At 38.8% G+C, this 13569-nt stretch overlaps 1 non-coding gene across 1 annotated transcript; it reads right to left on the bottom strand.

Annotated features, from left to right (window-relative positions):
- Positions 1–10207: 10207 nt before the first annotated feature.
- On the bottom strand, positions 10208–10373 carry LOC133628985 (U1 spliceosomal RNA). Its single transcript, XR_009820945.1, has one exon. It is a non-coding gene; the product is annotated as a U1 spliceosomal RNA (small nuclear RNA).
- Positions 10374–13569: the final 3196 nt, after the last annotated feature.

Genomic DNA, 13569 nt, shown 5'->3' with positions numbered 1-13569 from the left:
GATTCAGTTCTCAGACAACAGTCATTACAAGTGCCATTTCCTGCTGAAGCAACACTTAGCCTTAATCATTTATGTATCTTGGCTGAGTGCAGTATGCATGTTTGAGCTTTCATCTGATAGTCACAGCTGTCAAAATAACATTTCCCCTTTGGCATGGTTTTCCCCCTTATGAGATGGAAGAGGTTGGTCTGAAGTGTTAGGTATTAACTTAGTGATTGGAGGCACCTGTGTAACTTTTGCAATTTGCATTCAGTTCATTTTCTGAATTTTACAAACTTCTGAAATAAAAACGTTTTTTTCTTACATCATGGTTTAACCCCCCTCAGCAACCAAACACCACACAGCTACTCACTCACACCCTTGAAGCTGTGCAAGTGCTGCTCAGCAATAACTGAGACGTCCCTGTGTTATCAATGTTCTTTTCAGAATAAACCCAAGACACAGGTCTGTATCAGCTATTAGGGAAAAAATGAACTCTACTACCCAAAACCATGCTCTGCCTCTACCCATATAAAAGATAAGCTATCATATTTTCAATTTTAATGCTCTAAATACTTCTGTTTAAAGCATTAGATTTTGTAGCAGCATTGGAACCCTTCAATACTACAAAGTAAATGTGCAGAAAATAGGGTTCTAAATTGAATACAAATAACTATACATATATTCTATATCTACAAGCAGGGCTGAGGTTCTAGAGCTTTGTTCATACCAAGCCAGGACATGATGACATTCATTTTCCTGAAGATGCTGTGAGAGCACAGCTTATTTACATGAGCAGCTGTAGTGCTTTTCTCCAATGTTATGTGGTCTCTACTAATATAATACAGAAATAGTTGAGCTCCAGTAAGCAATATTGAGGTATCTGAGGTGTTTGTAGTCTTCAGGATATAAATAGGAGAGAGTGATTAAGATTTTCATTGATTACGTTGGCAACTCTAGTTACCGTTGAGAAAAAACTTTAAATTCACATGTGTTGTCGTAAGTTTCAAGAAAAAGCTCAAGTAGGATATGTGAAAAACTTGTAAAATATGTTATTCTTTATTTTGCTGCTTGAATAAGAACTATGTTGTCCTTGGTGCAGATACATCTGTCTTCAGTACCTATGAAATTTAAATATTTTCCTCAAAACACTGTAACTATGATTCTGTACATTTTTATGACAAGTACTGTAACTGAAATCAGAGAATTTTTCCTAACATTTCAGATTTTTAATGAAAATTAGAATTCCCATGTTGGATTCAGTTTTCTTTTCTTTCTAAAATGATAAAAGGGCAAAATTATGGTTAAAAAAAATGTAAGTCACAAAGGTTTAGTTTAGGGGTTTTTTTCCTCTGGTTCATAATTTAGAACTTTAAGTAAATAATTCTTCCATAAAAAAGAAATTTTAAGATCGAAGATTCAGGCCATCTAGCTGGATAATGCTACAGTTATCACTGGTCACCCATGCTTTTGAGTGCAAGGAGTTGTAACAATCACTGTAGTAAATTGTTGTCAACAGTTCTTACGCAAAAGTGTGAGACTTGTCTTGAACGAGACATTTTAGATGAAAATCCTATTGAAACATTTAGAATTGTCAATTTGATTCTTGCAGCAAATACTTCAGTTTTGGGTGCCATAGGTCCCATTCTCTAGTGAGCAAAAGCAATAGAATGTTGTTGTGAATGTGCTTTATTTAGTAAAATTAGAACTACAGCTTCTTAAAATTTGTTTCTAGTTAAATGGCAAGGTGATAATACTTTGGTATTTTCATGATTCAATTTCAATATTTGATTTGGAAGATATTTTTCATTTAAAGTATGAGACTGGACTACAGTCTTGTATATAGCAGAAGCCATCTCTGCTTCAGAGAGAAGTTAACAACTCTCTTCTAACAGTGGAGAGCCCATTCTTAGCTCATACTTAGCCAAGAAGGCCATTTTCTAGATGATAATAGATGTAATAGTTTAGCCCTGTCTGGGTGCCAGATGACCAAGTGTGGTTCTATCACTCCCCCTCCTAAACTGGCCAGGGCAGAGAGAAATATAGCAAGAGAGTCACAAGTCGAGATAAGGACAGGGAGATGATTCAGCAATTACCATCATGGGCAAACAGACGCATCTTAAGGAGCTCTAATTGCAATGGATTCTTCTACGTTCTCAACACTATGTTGAGAGAAGAGATAGTTTGTTTATAAGCAGTGTACATATTTAACTCCAGAGTAACTGCATTACTCAGAGTTCTGATGTGCTGTATTCTTACTAAGCATTAATAGTGACTTTTGTTTAAAACAAACAAACTTATCAGAACACTTAATCATATGCGTAATTCCCACAGAGATCAACTGGATTTAACCTATACCTAATGTCTCTGTTGAGCTAAGATTTTCAAGCATTTCAAATTATAGTAATGGAATTCCAATTTGTCTGGAAAAATCAGGTAACTGTACCAGGCCACTAGAAAGCCATTGCCCAGGGAAGTATACAGGCAGACACAATACCCTGTTCATGTCAGTAAATCACATCTTTGTTAGTAGTACTAAGTAAAATTTGACAGACTGTTGTTTTGGCTGACGCTAAAGTGTGGATATGTAAATGTTCACTTGCAACACACAACACGCTTGTAAACCATTTTGGTACAATTTGCAAACCACTTTGATACAAAGGACTTGCATGTGTTCAACAACAGATACTCATCAGGTTAGAGGCTTCAGTGTACCAAAAAGATGAGTATTGATTCAACTTTAAAAAGACAATTACATATTGAGTGGCAGTAGCAATATAGACAATTCAACCACATGCTATATTAAACATACTTTGTTCTGTATGAAGGTAAAAAATTTCACTAGGCACATTCCTTGATACCTTAAAAAATGAATACCTTTGTTTGATGGTCCTGGTTTGATATGAGTCTGGTTCTAAGATGGACATAAATCTTTACATGCATTTTTGGCCCTCATAATCAGACGCTTGATTTTCATTTTGCTGTTTTGTATTTGCTTACAGTAATTGCTGTTCAGTTTTATACAACTGTTTTGGTTTTTTTTTTTAAGTCTTAAAACCTATTCAATAATATAGTAAATCTCTTACCTGCAAACTTCTTGTCATTATTTATATAGGGAACATTTCAAATAGAATTCCTCTGACTCTTGTTAGCTTCTCTCACTGTTTGTGTATGTATATGTCCACATTTCATACAAAACAGTTAAAGCTAGCTGAAGTTACAATAAAAGAACAAGTACTTAAATGTTAGAAAGTGTACAAACTTTCTGTACAGCCTTAATTATCATGTATAAAAATAATGATATTATCATTACTACTGAATATATAACCATTTTTTCCTCAGGACTTTCCTTCCTTACCATGAGACCAAGAAACTCAGTAAATACATTTGCATGACTTAAGCATGACTGAATTAAAATGTTTTGCTGCATAAACAATGACTACTTTCCTCTCAGCTTTCTTCCAAGACACTGATGCAAGTAATGGCTTAGACCTTCAAATAAATAAAAGGAAATTGATTTTAATGGAAAATCTAAAAGTCCTTATTCCTGTTTTAAAGATAAGGAACTAAGAATGTGAGAGACTAAAACAGTATGGATTTTATTAAGTTTGCTTCAGCTAAAATAACTAGAAATGATCTTGTAGGATGTCAAAGCATTTCACATGTTCTAAGTATGTGTTGTTTTATTCATCATTGTATTGTAAGAACTTTACAGATCAGAGCTGGAATCCTAATTTGATAAATCAGAAAATGAGAAATACATAGTGAATGAAAAACTGGGCAAATTTTGCGATAAAAGACTTGTTTAGTATCACCTGTAAAGTCAGTAGCAGAGCCTGGAGTAGAATCTATCTCTGTATTGTTAATTTTTTTACCATTTCCTTTTCCTTTTGACCTTGTAGTAAAGCACATAGATCTTTAATCACCATGTAACCCTAGTTCATTCCTCAAGTACACTCCATTTGTTATGCTGAATGAAGAAGGACCCTTAAGGAAAAATATTTTCTGGTTATGTAATTAGGTACTGTACTGCAGTGCATATGCACAAGAGGGCAGCTTTCTTCTGCTATAATTAAAGAAGAGTTATTTGTCTTTGGAGAACTAGGCTAGTAATTGGTAGGGGATAAAACAGGATAAACTTGGGAACTGTTAAATTTATGCTTGTTTTGGAAGGGAGTATTTTATTAAAGATTCTTCTAAAGGAGAGGGGATTTGTTTGAGGGTAGGGAATATAGATGATGTATTGAGAAGAAAGACCAGTCTTTGGAATATGTTTTCCGTTTTACTTTATGAGAAACTAATTCTGAATGATTTTCTTTGAATAACCTGTTACACTGCTGGATCTGTGAACTGTATGAGTTATCTACAAATCAATAATTGTTGCTCAAGAATGTCTGGGCAGGAATTTAATGCTTGGCAGACCAAAAAGTTGAAGGAAACATATACCTGACATGAGTAAATTTTAAATTCTGTCTGAGGATATACTTCAGTTTGTCACAGATGCATGTCAGCAATTTGACTTACTGCAGTATAGCTACATGCTCTGTTTTGTAGATACCTGCTATCCCAACCACTTGTACTTGATTTTATTCTTTACCTAAAAAATGTTTCTAACAAGATGCCTCAAGTAGAAGCAAGGTAGAATCAAGGATTCTACTGTGTGCCAATGTAATTGGTTTAACATAAATAACAAATTAAGAACTTAGAAACTTAAGCACGTCAAAGCTGACAAAGGATAATAGAGAAACAGTACCAGTGTCTTCATTTTATGGCTACAAGAAGTAGCATCCACTACCAACTGACAAACTTTGCATTAGGTAAGGCAGATCATAAACTATTAGCTAATCTAATCACTTTTGATCTGTCACCAAATTAAAATGAGAGCAGAAGACTTCCTTTTATTTCTCTGCTGAAGGAGTAATAAAAAGATGTAATAACTATATTAATGGTTTATTTATGGCTGTTTTTAAATAAGATGTCTTATTATCCCATCTTACTAAGATATCTTATCCCATCTTACTCTGTAACACAAATTAGATGGTTGGGTTTAGTCTTCCTGTCCCATTAACTGTCTAACCATTCTAGTTATATGTGGATAAATAAAATAGATAAATAAATATGAAAGTAAGAAAGGGTCATATTTATTCTGACAAAGAAATTGCTTTGCCTGTAATGCTTAAATGTCTAACAAGAAGTATGGGGATGGTGGATTCCAGAGGATCCTGCAGAACCTACTTGCAGTCTGTTTAGTCCTTGGGATGGACTAAAGAAAAGTTAGGGGGCCAGATGCTGGACCAGGGAGAGATGGCTCTGACATGTTAATCCTAGACATAACTATCAATGTTTGGGGCAAAGTGAAGTAGATATTAGTGTATTAGATCCTCATTTGCATATCTGAGTGTAATACTGGTTGGTCATACTGAGTTGAATCACAGAATCACAGAATGGTAGGGATTGGAAGGGTCCTTTAGCGATCATGTAGTCCAACCTCTCTGCTAAAGCAGGTCCACTTAGATCAGATCACACAGGAACACATCCAGGGGTTTTGAAAACCTCCACAGAAAGACACTCCACACCCTCCCTGGGCAGCCTGTGCCAGGGCTCCCTCACCCTCACAGTGAAATAGTTTTTTCCTTATGTTTAAATGGAGCTTTCTGTCTTTCAGCTTCTATCCATTACCCCTTGTCCTGTCACTAAATACAACAGATATGACACTTAATGGAGGCTGGGTCAGAGCAAGTGCAAGTGAAGAGTACTTGCAGCAAACCAAGAGGTGGCATTTGAGTTCCTGCAGTGAGAGGTCCTGAAGAGAGTTTGGATTTTTCATGTGCACAAGGCATAACCAACCTCAGTTTCAGTGCTATCTATTTTAGGCAACAGTAACAGCAGTAAGTAGTGAATAGCCAATTCTTGAAAGGAATTTGAATCTCTAAAAAGGAATTTGTGTATACAGAGCTCCACCTTGCAGATCAACCAGAGTTTGTGAGGGAAATTACAATGCATGTTTGCTAATACTTGGCTTTGCTAATACTTGGGCTTCTTTGATGTTGATCAATTTATGTTTGTTGTATGGTATCCAAGATTTCCTTGCCTGACTCCTTCTTTTTATTTAATTAAATACAATTTAACTCTCTGTGGGAATAAACATATTTTAAAAAAAATATTTATTAAAAAAATGTTAAAAATTCCTTGATTTCCTGTTATGCTGATGTGTAATAGTTTAGAAAGGTCAGAGATTATCTGTAGTAGTTTTCCTTGCCACAAGGTGTCAGTACTAAGCGTGACACTGGGGCTCCTGTGTCAAGGGATTCACCAGTTCCTGGAGGGAATGAGAAGCACCAAACTCTCCCATAAGCCCCAGGTGCAACTGTAGGGTCCTCAAATATCTCCTTTTTCTTTTTGTTTGGAGTCTGTTCTTAAGGAGAGTGTAAATTCTGATTTCAAGTTTGTTAACAAATGGACTCTGTCAGATTGCAACAACATATCAGTGCCCAAAAACAGTGATCGTGTGAAACTGTGCTGAAAGTAACAGGAAACACACATTCCAGTGACAGAATGGACCTTTTTCAAGCTGTCATGGAGGAAATGAAGTAGAGTGCAGTCACTAATAGATTTTGAGAAGGATTTTTCCACATTTGTTCCAGAGAATCAGCTACAGAATGATGTAGCTGGGTGAATACCGTGAACAAGTATTTAAAATGTTATTTCAGGTATGAAGGATGTAGAGGAAAAAAAAAATTCATTTCATTTTTATAAGATACATTTTACTTCCAAAATTATCTTACTGTTCTCAGTTGAGAGTAGCTGAAGTTGCCTTTCTCTAAGAGATAGTGCTATTTTTATTGAGTGAAATATCAAGACTGTATTTTAATATAGCAATTTTAGAATTACTATTAAAAATGTAGCAGAACTACTCTATGCCTTAAAAAATATACTATAAATCTTCAGTTATATGCAGAATCTTCCCTGAAGTGATTAGTACTAGTATGAAATGCATTTATTTTCCATATTATTTATTTTTCATTTTTATGGTAATTTCATAATGGAAATTACTGTAGCTCAGCTTACAACTTTGAAGTAGAAAATGGAAGGTGAATAAAAACTATGAAGATGTGGATTTAGGTCTGTGAATTTGCAGAAATTAGTAGATAACTGTCAATAACAGAGTCAGTGATAAGGGATTTGTTAGAACAAAACTGTAGTATTTTGTGATGCCCTTTCTCCAACCTATGGGTAAAAAATTTCCGTAAAAGAGCAACAAGTAACTAGTAAGTGCTACAGAGATCTGGCTCTTGTTTAACCATTCTTTTTGAGATTGTTAAACTTTTCGTTATATTACAACTGTGGATCTTTAGTCATAGAATCATAGAATGGTAGGCATTGGAGGAGACCTCTAAAGATCCAACTCCCGTGCAGAAGCATCCTTGATTAGGTAGCATAGGAACACGTTCAGATGGGTCTTGAAGACCTCCAAGGAAGGAGACTTCACACCTTCCCTGGGCAGCCTGTTCCACTGCTCCCTCACCCTCACAGTGAAATAGTTTTTTTCTTATGTTTAAATGGAACTGTTTGTGTTTCAGCTTCATCCCATTACCCCTTGTCCTGTCACTCAATACAGCAGAAAAAAGGGACGCCCCAACCTCCTGACATCCACATTTTAGATATTTGTAAATATTAAACCTAGTTATTCATCAAAATTGCATCTGAAAATGGGACATTCAACAATGTGCTTGTGAAACAACTAAAAAGAAACATGTAAATTTCAACAGTCTCAGACACATTGCTTTGAACGAAACATTTTTCACCATCTGCTTTAAAAAACTTTATTCATGTTTTATTTGTGATTATGCTTTATTTTTATTAATATCATCAGTACTTTAAAGACTGGAATATGTTATACTGATTCCTTTTGTTTCCACTGGGACAGTAAGCTGAATTAACAGAAGTAATGTTGCAAGTCATTAATTCACATTAAAGTAGAGGAAAAAACCTCCCATTTCTATTCAAAAGGGGTGCAAAGAAAGGAAATTAGTCTTGCTGACATCACAGGTCAGATTAGGAATGTTAGAACCAAATTTAAACTGGGATCATGATGAGAATAAGTCTTCTGTAGCCTTATTGTTGTAATCACATAATGAAAGAAATTTACATGCAGTATTTTAGCACCTGATATCCTACACTTCTTGAAAAGGTTTTACAGTCACAATTATATCCAGGTACTTGGGCAAAAACGATTCCCCTGGATGGGATTGCCTTTGCCCGAGGCAGGATTGACCCAAACTGTCTTTCCTAACAGATTTTTTCATACTCACTGCAGGGACTTTATCCCCTTCTACAGTGTGTAGGAGCTCTGATTCAGCAAGGCCAGCTCTATTGACAGATGGTAGCCTTTGCTAGGTAAGTGTCCCAATGTTTGAAGGTCCCACTTCCCGTCACTCTCAAAGTGGTCTTTTATAGTCCATTGTACCATTCAGTTTTCCCAGAAGCTGGTGCATGGTAGGGGATGTGGTAGACCCACTTGATGCCATGCTCTTTGGCCCAGATATCTAAAAGGTTGTTTTTGAAATGCGTCCCATTGTCTGACTCGATTCTTTCTGAGGTGCAGTGTCACCATAGGACTTGCCTTTCAATGCCCAGGATTGATGAGGTACAGGATATTTCTAGCCATCTAGTGTTTTCCTCCACCATGATGAGAACGTAGCGCTTGCCTTGGCAAGTCAGTGGCAGTATAATGTAATCAATCTGCCAGGCCTCTCCATATTTATACTTGAGCCATCGTCCTTCATACCACAGAAGCTTCACCCATTTGGCCTGTTTGATAGCAGCACATATCTCACATTCATGAATGACCTGTGCCACAGCATCCAAGGTCAAGTCCACCTCTTGATCTCTAGCCCATCTATAGGTAGCATGTCTTCCTTGATGTCCTGAGGCATCGTGGGCCCACCGAGCTATGAAGAGTTCACCTTTATGCGGCTAGTCTAAAATGTACCTCAGCCACTTCAATTTTGGCGGCTTGATCCACCTCCTGGTTGTGCTGATGTTATTCATTGTCCCGGTCCTTGGGTATGTGGGCATGTACATACTGCACCTTCACAACCAGCTTCTCCAGGTGGGCAGTGATGTCTTGCCACAATGAAGCAGCTCAGATGGGTTTGCCCTGGCGTTGCCAGTCATTCTGTTTCCATTGTTGTAGCCACTCCCACAAAGCATTTGCTAACATCCAGGAGTCAGTACAGAGGTATAGTATTGACCATTTTTCTCGTTCAGCAATGTCTAAAGCCAGTTGGATGGCTTTCACCTCTGCAAACTGACTTCATTCACCTTCTCCTTCTGCAGCTTCAGCAACTTGTTGTAGGGGACTCCACACAGCTGCTTTCCACCTTCGGTATTTTTCCACAATACAGCAGGACCCATCAGTGAACAAAACATATTTATTGTAATTTTCTGACAGTATGGTGGGGCCTCTTCAGCATGTGTCGCTTTTTCAGGCAATATTCCAAAGTCTTCGCCCTCCGGACAGTTGGTGATCACTTCCAGGATGCTTGGGCGACTGTGGTTTCCTGTATGAACTTGTTGTGTGATCAAGGCAACCCAATTACTCCATGTGGCATCAGTCGCGTGATGTGTGGAGGAGACACTCCCTTTGAATATCCAGCCCAGCACTGGGCAGTCAGGCTGCTAAGAGGAGTTGTACTTCTGTCCCAATCACTTCTGAGGCAGCTCGGACTCCTTCATATACTGTCAATATCTCCTTCTCAGTTGTAGTGTATCAGGCCTCAGATCCTTTGTATCCCTGACTCCAGAACCCAAGGGATTGGCCTCAAGTCTTACCAGGTCCTTTTTGCCAGAGGCTCCAGGTAGGGCCATTGTTGTCACTACCGGCAACATCACCAGGCCGCCTGCACGCAACATCACCAGGCCGCCTGCACGGATCACTCAGCCCACCCCTGCTGAGGGGATAATATCACTACATACACAGGATGGATGGTGCTTTATTCCAACTAATTGTTTACACCATGTGCTTTTATCTGCTAACACAAGCACCTCTTTTCACTCCACCCTGTGCTCACCTCTTCTGTACCCTCCACCTCTCGCGTTACAACCCGAGATCTTCTGGATGCCTACAACATGCCATTCTTTCCTGCTGCAGTGAAAAGCACTTTTTTCACATCTGATCCTGTTCGAACTGGCCCAAGGGCTACTGCCTGAGCAATTTCTTATCTGTTGAAAGCTTTGCTGTTGTTCAGGTCCCCCACTACCACAAATTATGCAGTCGAGTTTCCTGCATTTGGGGAAATTGCAGGGGTCAGCACACCCGGAGGGCAGGGGATGAACCTTGCCCTGGGAAAACCACCTGCCAGATCATGGTATCTCCCCTGCCAGGTAAGTATTTTGAAAGCCTTTTTCTTCTTAGTAGAGTCCAAATCTAACTGACCATGCCATTGTATTTAGATTCTAACAGCGTGCTCCTGTAAAATTTCCACCCTTATCTCTTAAATATGTGCCATGAGGTTTAGATTCGCTTTCCTAAACTTTAGTTTAAGTTTGCTATTGAGAACTTGCTTAATTTTCTATCTACTCCGATAAGGCAAAACTTTGAGAACTGTCTATTTCTTCACCAACATCCTTGTTTTACAATTGGACCCCAAGTGCCCAGTACCTTTATTCAGTCAGGATGAATGCCTTCCATTTCTTCTGCCACTCCTGATGATTTGTTTGTATACTTAATTTCCTATTATTTTCTTCTTGTGTGAACTGCTTTTGTAAGGGAAATACCATTGCTTTTGTAAAAGTGTACTGAATGGTGTGTACTGGTGTCTGTGCAACCTTAGCTAATGGTAGGAATTCACTGAGCACAATAATAATTACTAAATTAAATCATAACTTGAATATAGCTGGTGCTGTATACAGCTAGTGTACACTAGCATTCTTGCATAGTGTGTTAGTATATACTATCGTTGTAATGCAGGAAGTTAGCACTTGATTATGTTTCATATCAGACTGTAATTTCTAAACAAACCATTATGATATTCAGGTGGTATCTACTTCTTTGTTAGTCTGTAATTTGTAAATGACCAAACTTTGATTTGTTTCCATCTTAGAAAGTTGTAAAGGGAAATGCAACTAAACTATTAGAAAAAGGTAAGAATTAGAATCCGATGAATTATAAAATTATAGATTATCTCAGGTTAGAAGGGATCCATGAGGATCAAGTCCAACTCCTTACTCCTGACAGGACTACCAACAACTAAACTACCCTAAGAGCATTGTTCAGATGCTCCTTGAATTCTGATAGTCTTAGTACTGTAATGATTACCCTGGAATCTCTGTTCCAGTAACTGACCATGCTCTCAGTGAAGAACCTCTTCTTAATGTCCAATCTGAACCTTCTCTTACAAAGCTCCATTGCATTTCATCATATCCTGTTGCCGATAACCAGAGAGGAGAGCAGTACCTCCCACTCTACCGAACCCCTTGAATAAGATGTGTACTGGAAAGAGCTCACCCCTCAGACTTCTCTTCTGTATGCTGGGAGTCATATAGTCATAGAGTGGTAGAGGTTGGAAGGGACCTTTAGAGATCATCTAGTCCAATCCCCCTGCAGAAGGAGGTCCACCTAGGTCAGGTCACACAGGAACACCTTGAAGACCTCCAAGGAAGGAGACTGCAGCCTCCCTGGGCAGCCTGTTCCAGTGCTCCGTCACCCTCACAGTAAAATAATTCTTATGTTTAAATGGAACTTTTGTGTTTAAGCTTCATCCCGTTACCCCTTGTCCTGTCACTGGATACAACAGAAAAAAAGGGATGCCCCAACCTCCTGACATCCACCATTTAGATTTTTGTAAATATTGAGATGCCCGCTCAGTATCCTCTTCTCTAGACTAAACAGCCCTAGTTCCCTCAGCCTTTTGTCATAAAGGAGAATGATCAAGTGAACAAAAATGAAGGGACAAGGAAACAAAAAGATAATGAACATAGCAACGTCAGTTATTGCATGTTGCATTTTCAGACCAGTATTTTGAGTATTATTACTGTTTCATCCTCAGAACTTACTGAAGCCTACTGCTTCTCTCTATCACCTCACTTTTCAACATTTAGCTGACCTTCATCTCCTTTTCATTCTTCATCACCGTTATCTTTTTGGCCTCTCTTCACTCCTTTCCATGATCCTAAGCTAACACCCAGGTGGGATATACATGAGTAAATCCTCTGAAACCTATGTATTTTACAGGTAAAACTACCATCTAATAATCAGTGTTGCACATGAGAAGCCATATAAAGGCAAAATGTTAAATTTCTGTTAATTCATTTGTGAACTATAATGATTATTATTGGTAAAGAGAACCCTCTTTTTTCCTCTATCTCAAATGGACCACACTGTGATCATATGATTCATGCCTCCTTTTGAACAATCTTAATTTAAGTCTCTCTTTCCACAGGAAATATGATTGATTTGTTTCTTGAGTAAGTGACTGTCTGAATCTAGGTGTAAGCTTTTGAATTTTTTTCTAGAAGATTATTACCTTTTTTTTTTTTTTTAGACTGGTACAAGAAGCAGTGCAGCTAGCACTTTAGTTTCCTACTTTTTCATAATTTTACAGGGTAAAACCTGGTTAAAAATTGAGGACAGGAGACAGGGGTCATGGTTTGCCCTAGCTAGCACAGCAGCACGACGACAGTCTCTCACTCGGTGCCCCACATTCACCCCCACCCTCGTTAGGATGGCAGAGGGAGTAAAAAGATAAGCAAGGTTGTTGTGGACTGAGACAAGGGCAGGAAGGGCTTGCTGCCAATTACGGTTCCGGTCAAAACAGACTCCAGTACTCAACTTAGAGAGGAAAGTAGGAAAGTTTATTCTACACAAAACAGAACGGAATAAAAAGCAAAAAGGGAGTAGGATGATGAGAAAATTACAACCAGCACTTTAAGACCTCCCTCCCCCATCCCTCCTTTCTCCCCGGACCCAGCTCACTGCTCCCGATATCTCTACCTCCTCCCCCCTCAGTAGCTCAGGGGGGCAGGGAATGGGGAATGTGGTCATTCTCTGACAGATGGGCTCTGCCGCTTCTGTCTTCTCGGATGAGGAGGACTCCTGGCATTCTTCCCCTGCTCCAATATGGGATCCCTCTCCTGGGACACAGTCCTCAGTGATTATCTCTGCTGTGGATTCTTTGCCATGGTTGCAGTTTCTGCAGATACAGGCTCCCTCCCTCAGAACATGGCCTCTTCTGGGCATAATTTTAATGAGCTTCTTTGGTGTGGGTCCTTCTCCACGGTTACAGCTCCTGTAATATTGGGTCCCTCCCATGGGACACAGCCTCTGCTGGCCACAGTTTTAATGAAGAGAATCACTGTTCCTGGCTCGGGGTCTGTAAAGAAGTGATTGAGTCCCTCCAATGGGACACGACCTCCTCCAGCCATAGTTACTGTCCCTGGCTCGGGGTTCTTAGTAAAATGAGTCTCTGCTTCTTACAGGAGCCATCTGTGCAGCCCCTTCCCCCTTACCAGAAAAGGCTGTCATGACAACAGGAAATATCAACTTGGGTGGAATTCTCAGATGCTTCAGCACTCTTGGAAGTAGGATTC

Source organism: Colius striatus, chromosome Z (genome assembly GCF_028858725.1).
Source record: "Colius striatus isolate bColStr4 chromosome Z, bColStr4.1.hap1, whole genome shotgun sequence".
NCBI lineage: Eukaryota > Metazoa > Chordata > Aves > Coliiformes > Coliidae > Colius > Colius striatus.
Note: the sequence above shows the minus strand (reverse complement) of the source record. Positions and strands in the feature narration are given on the sequence as shown.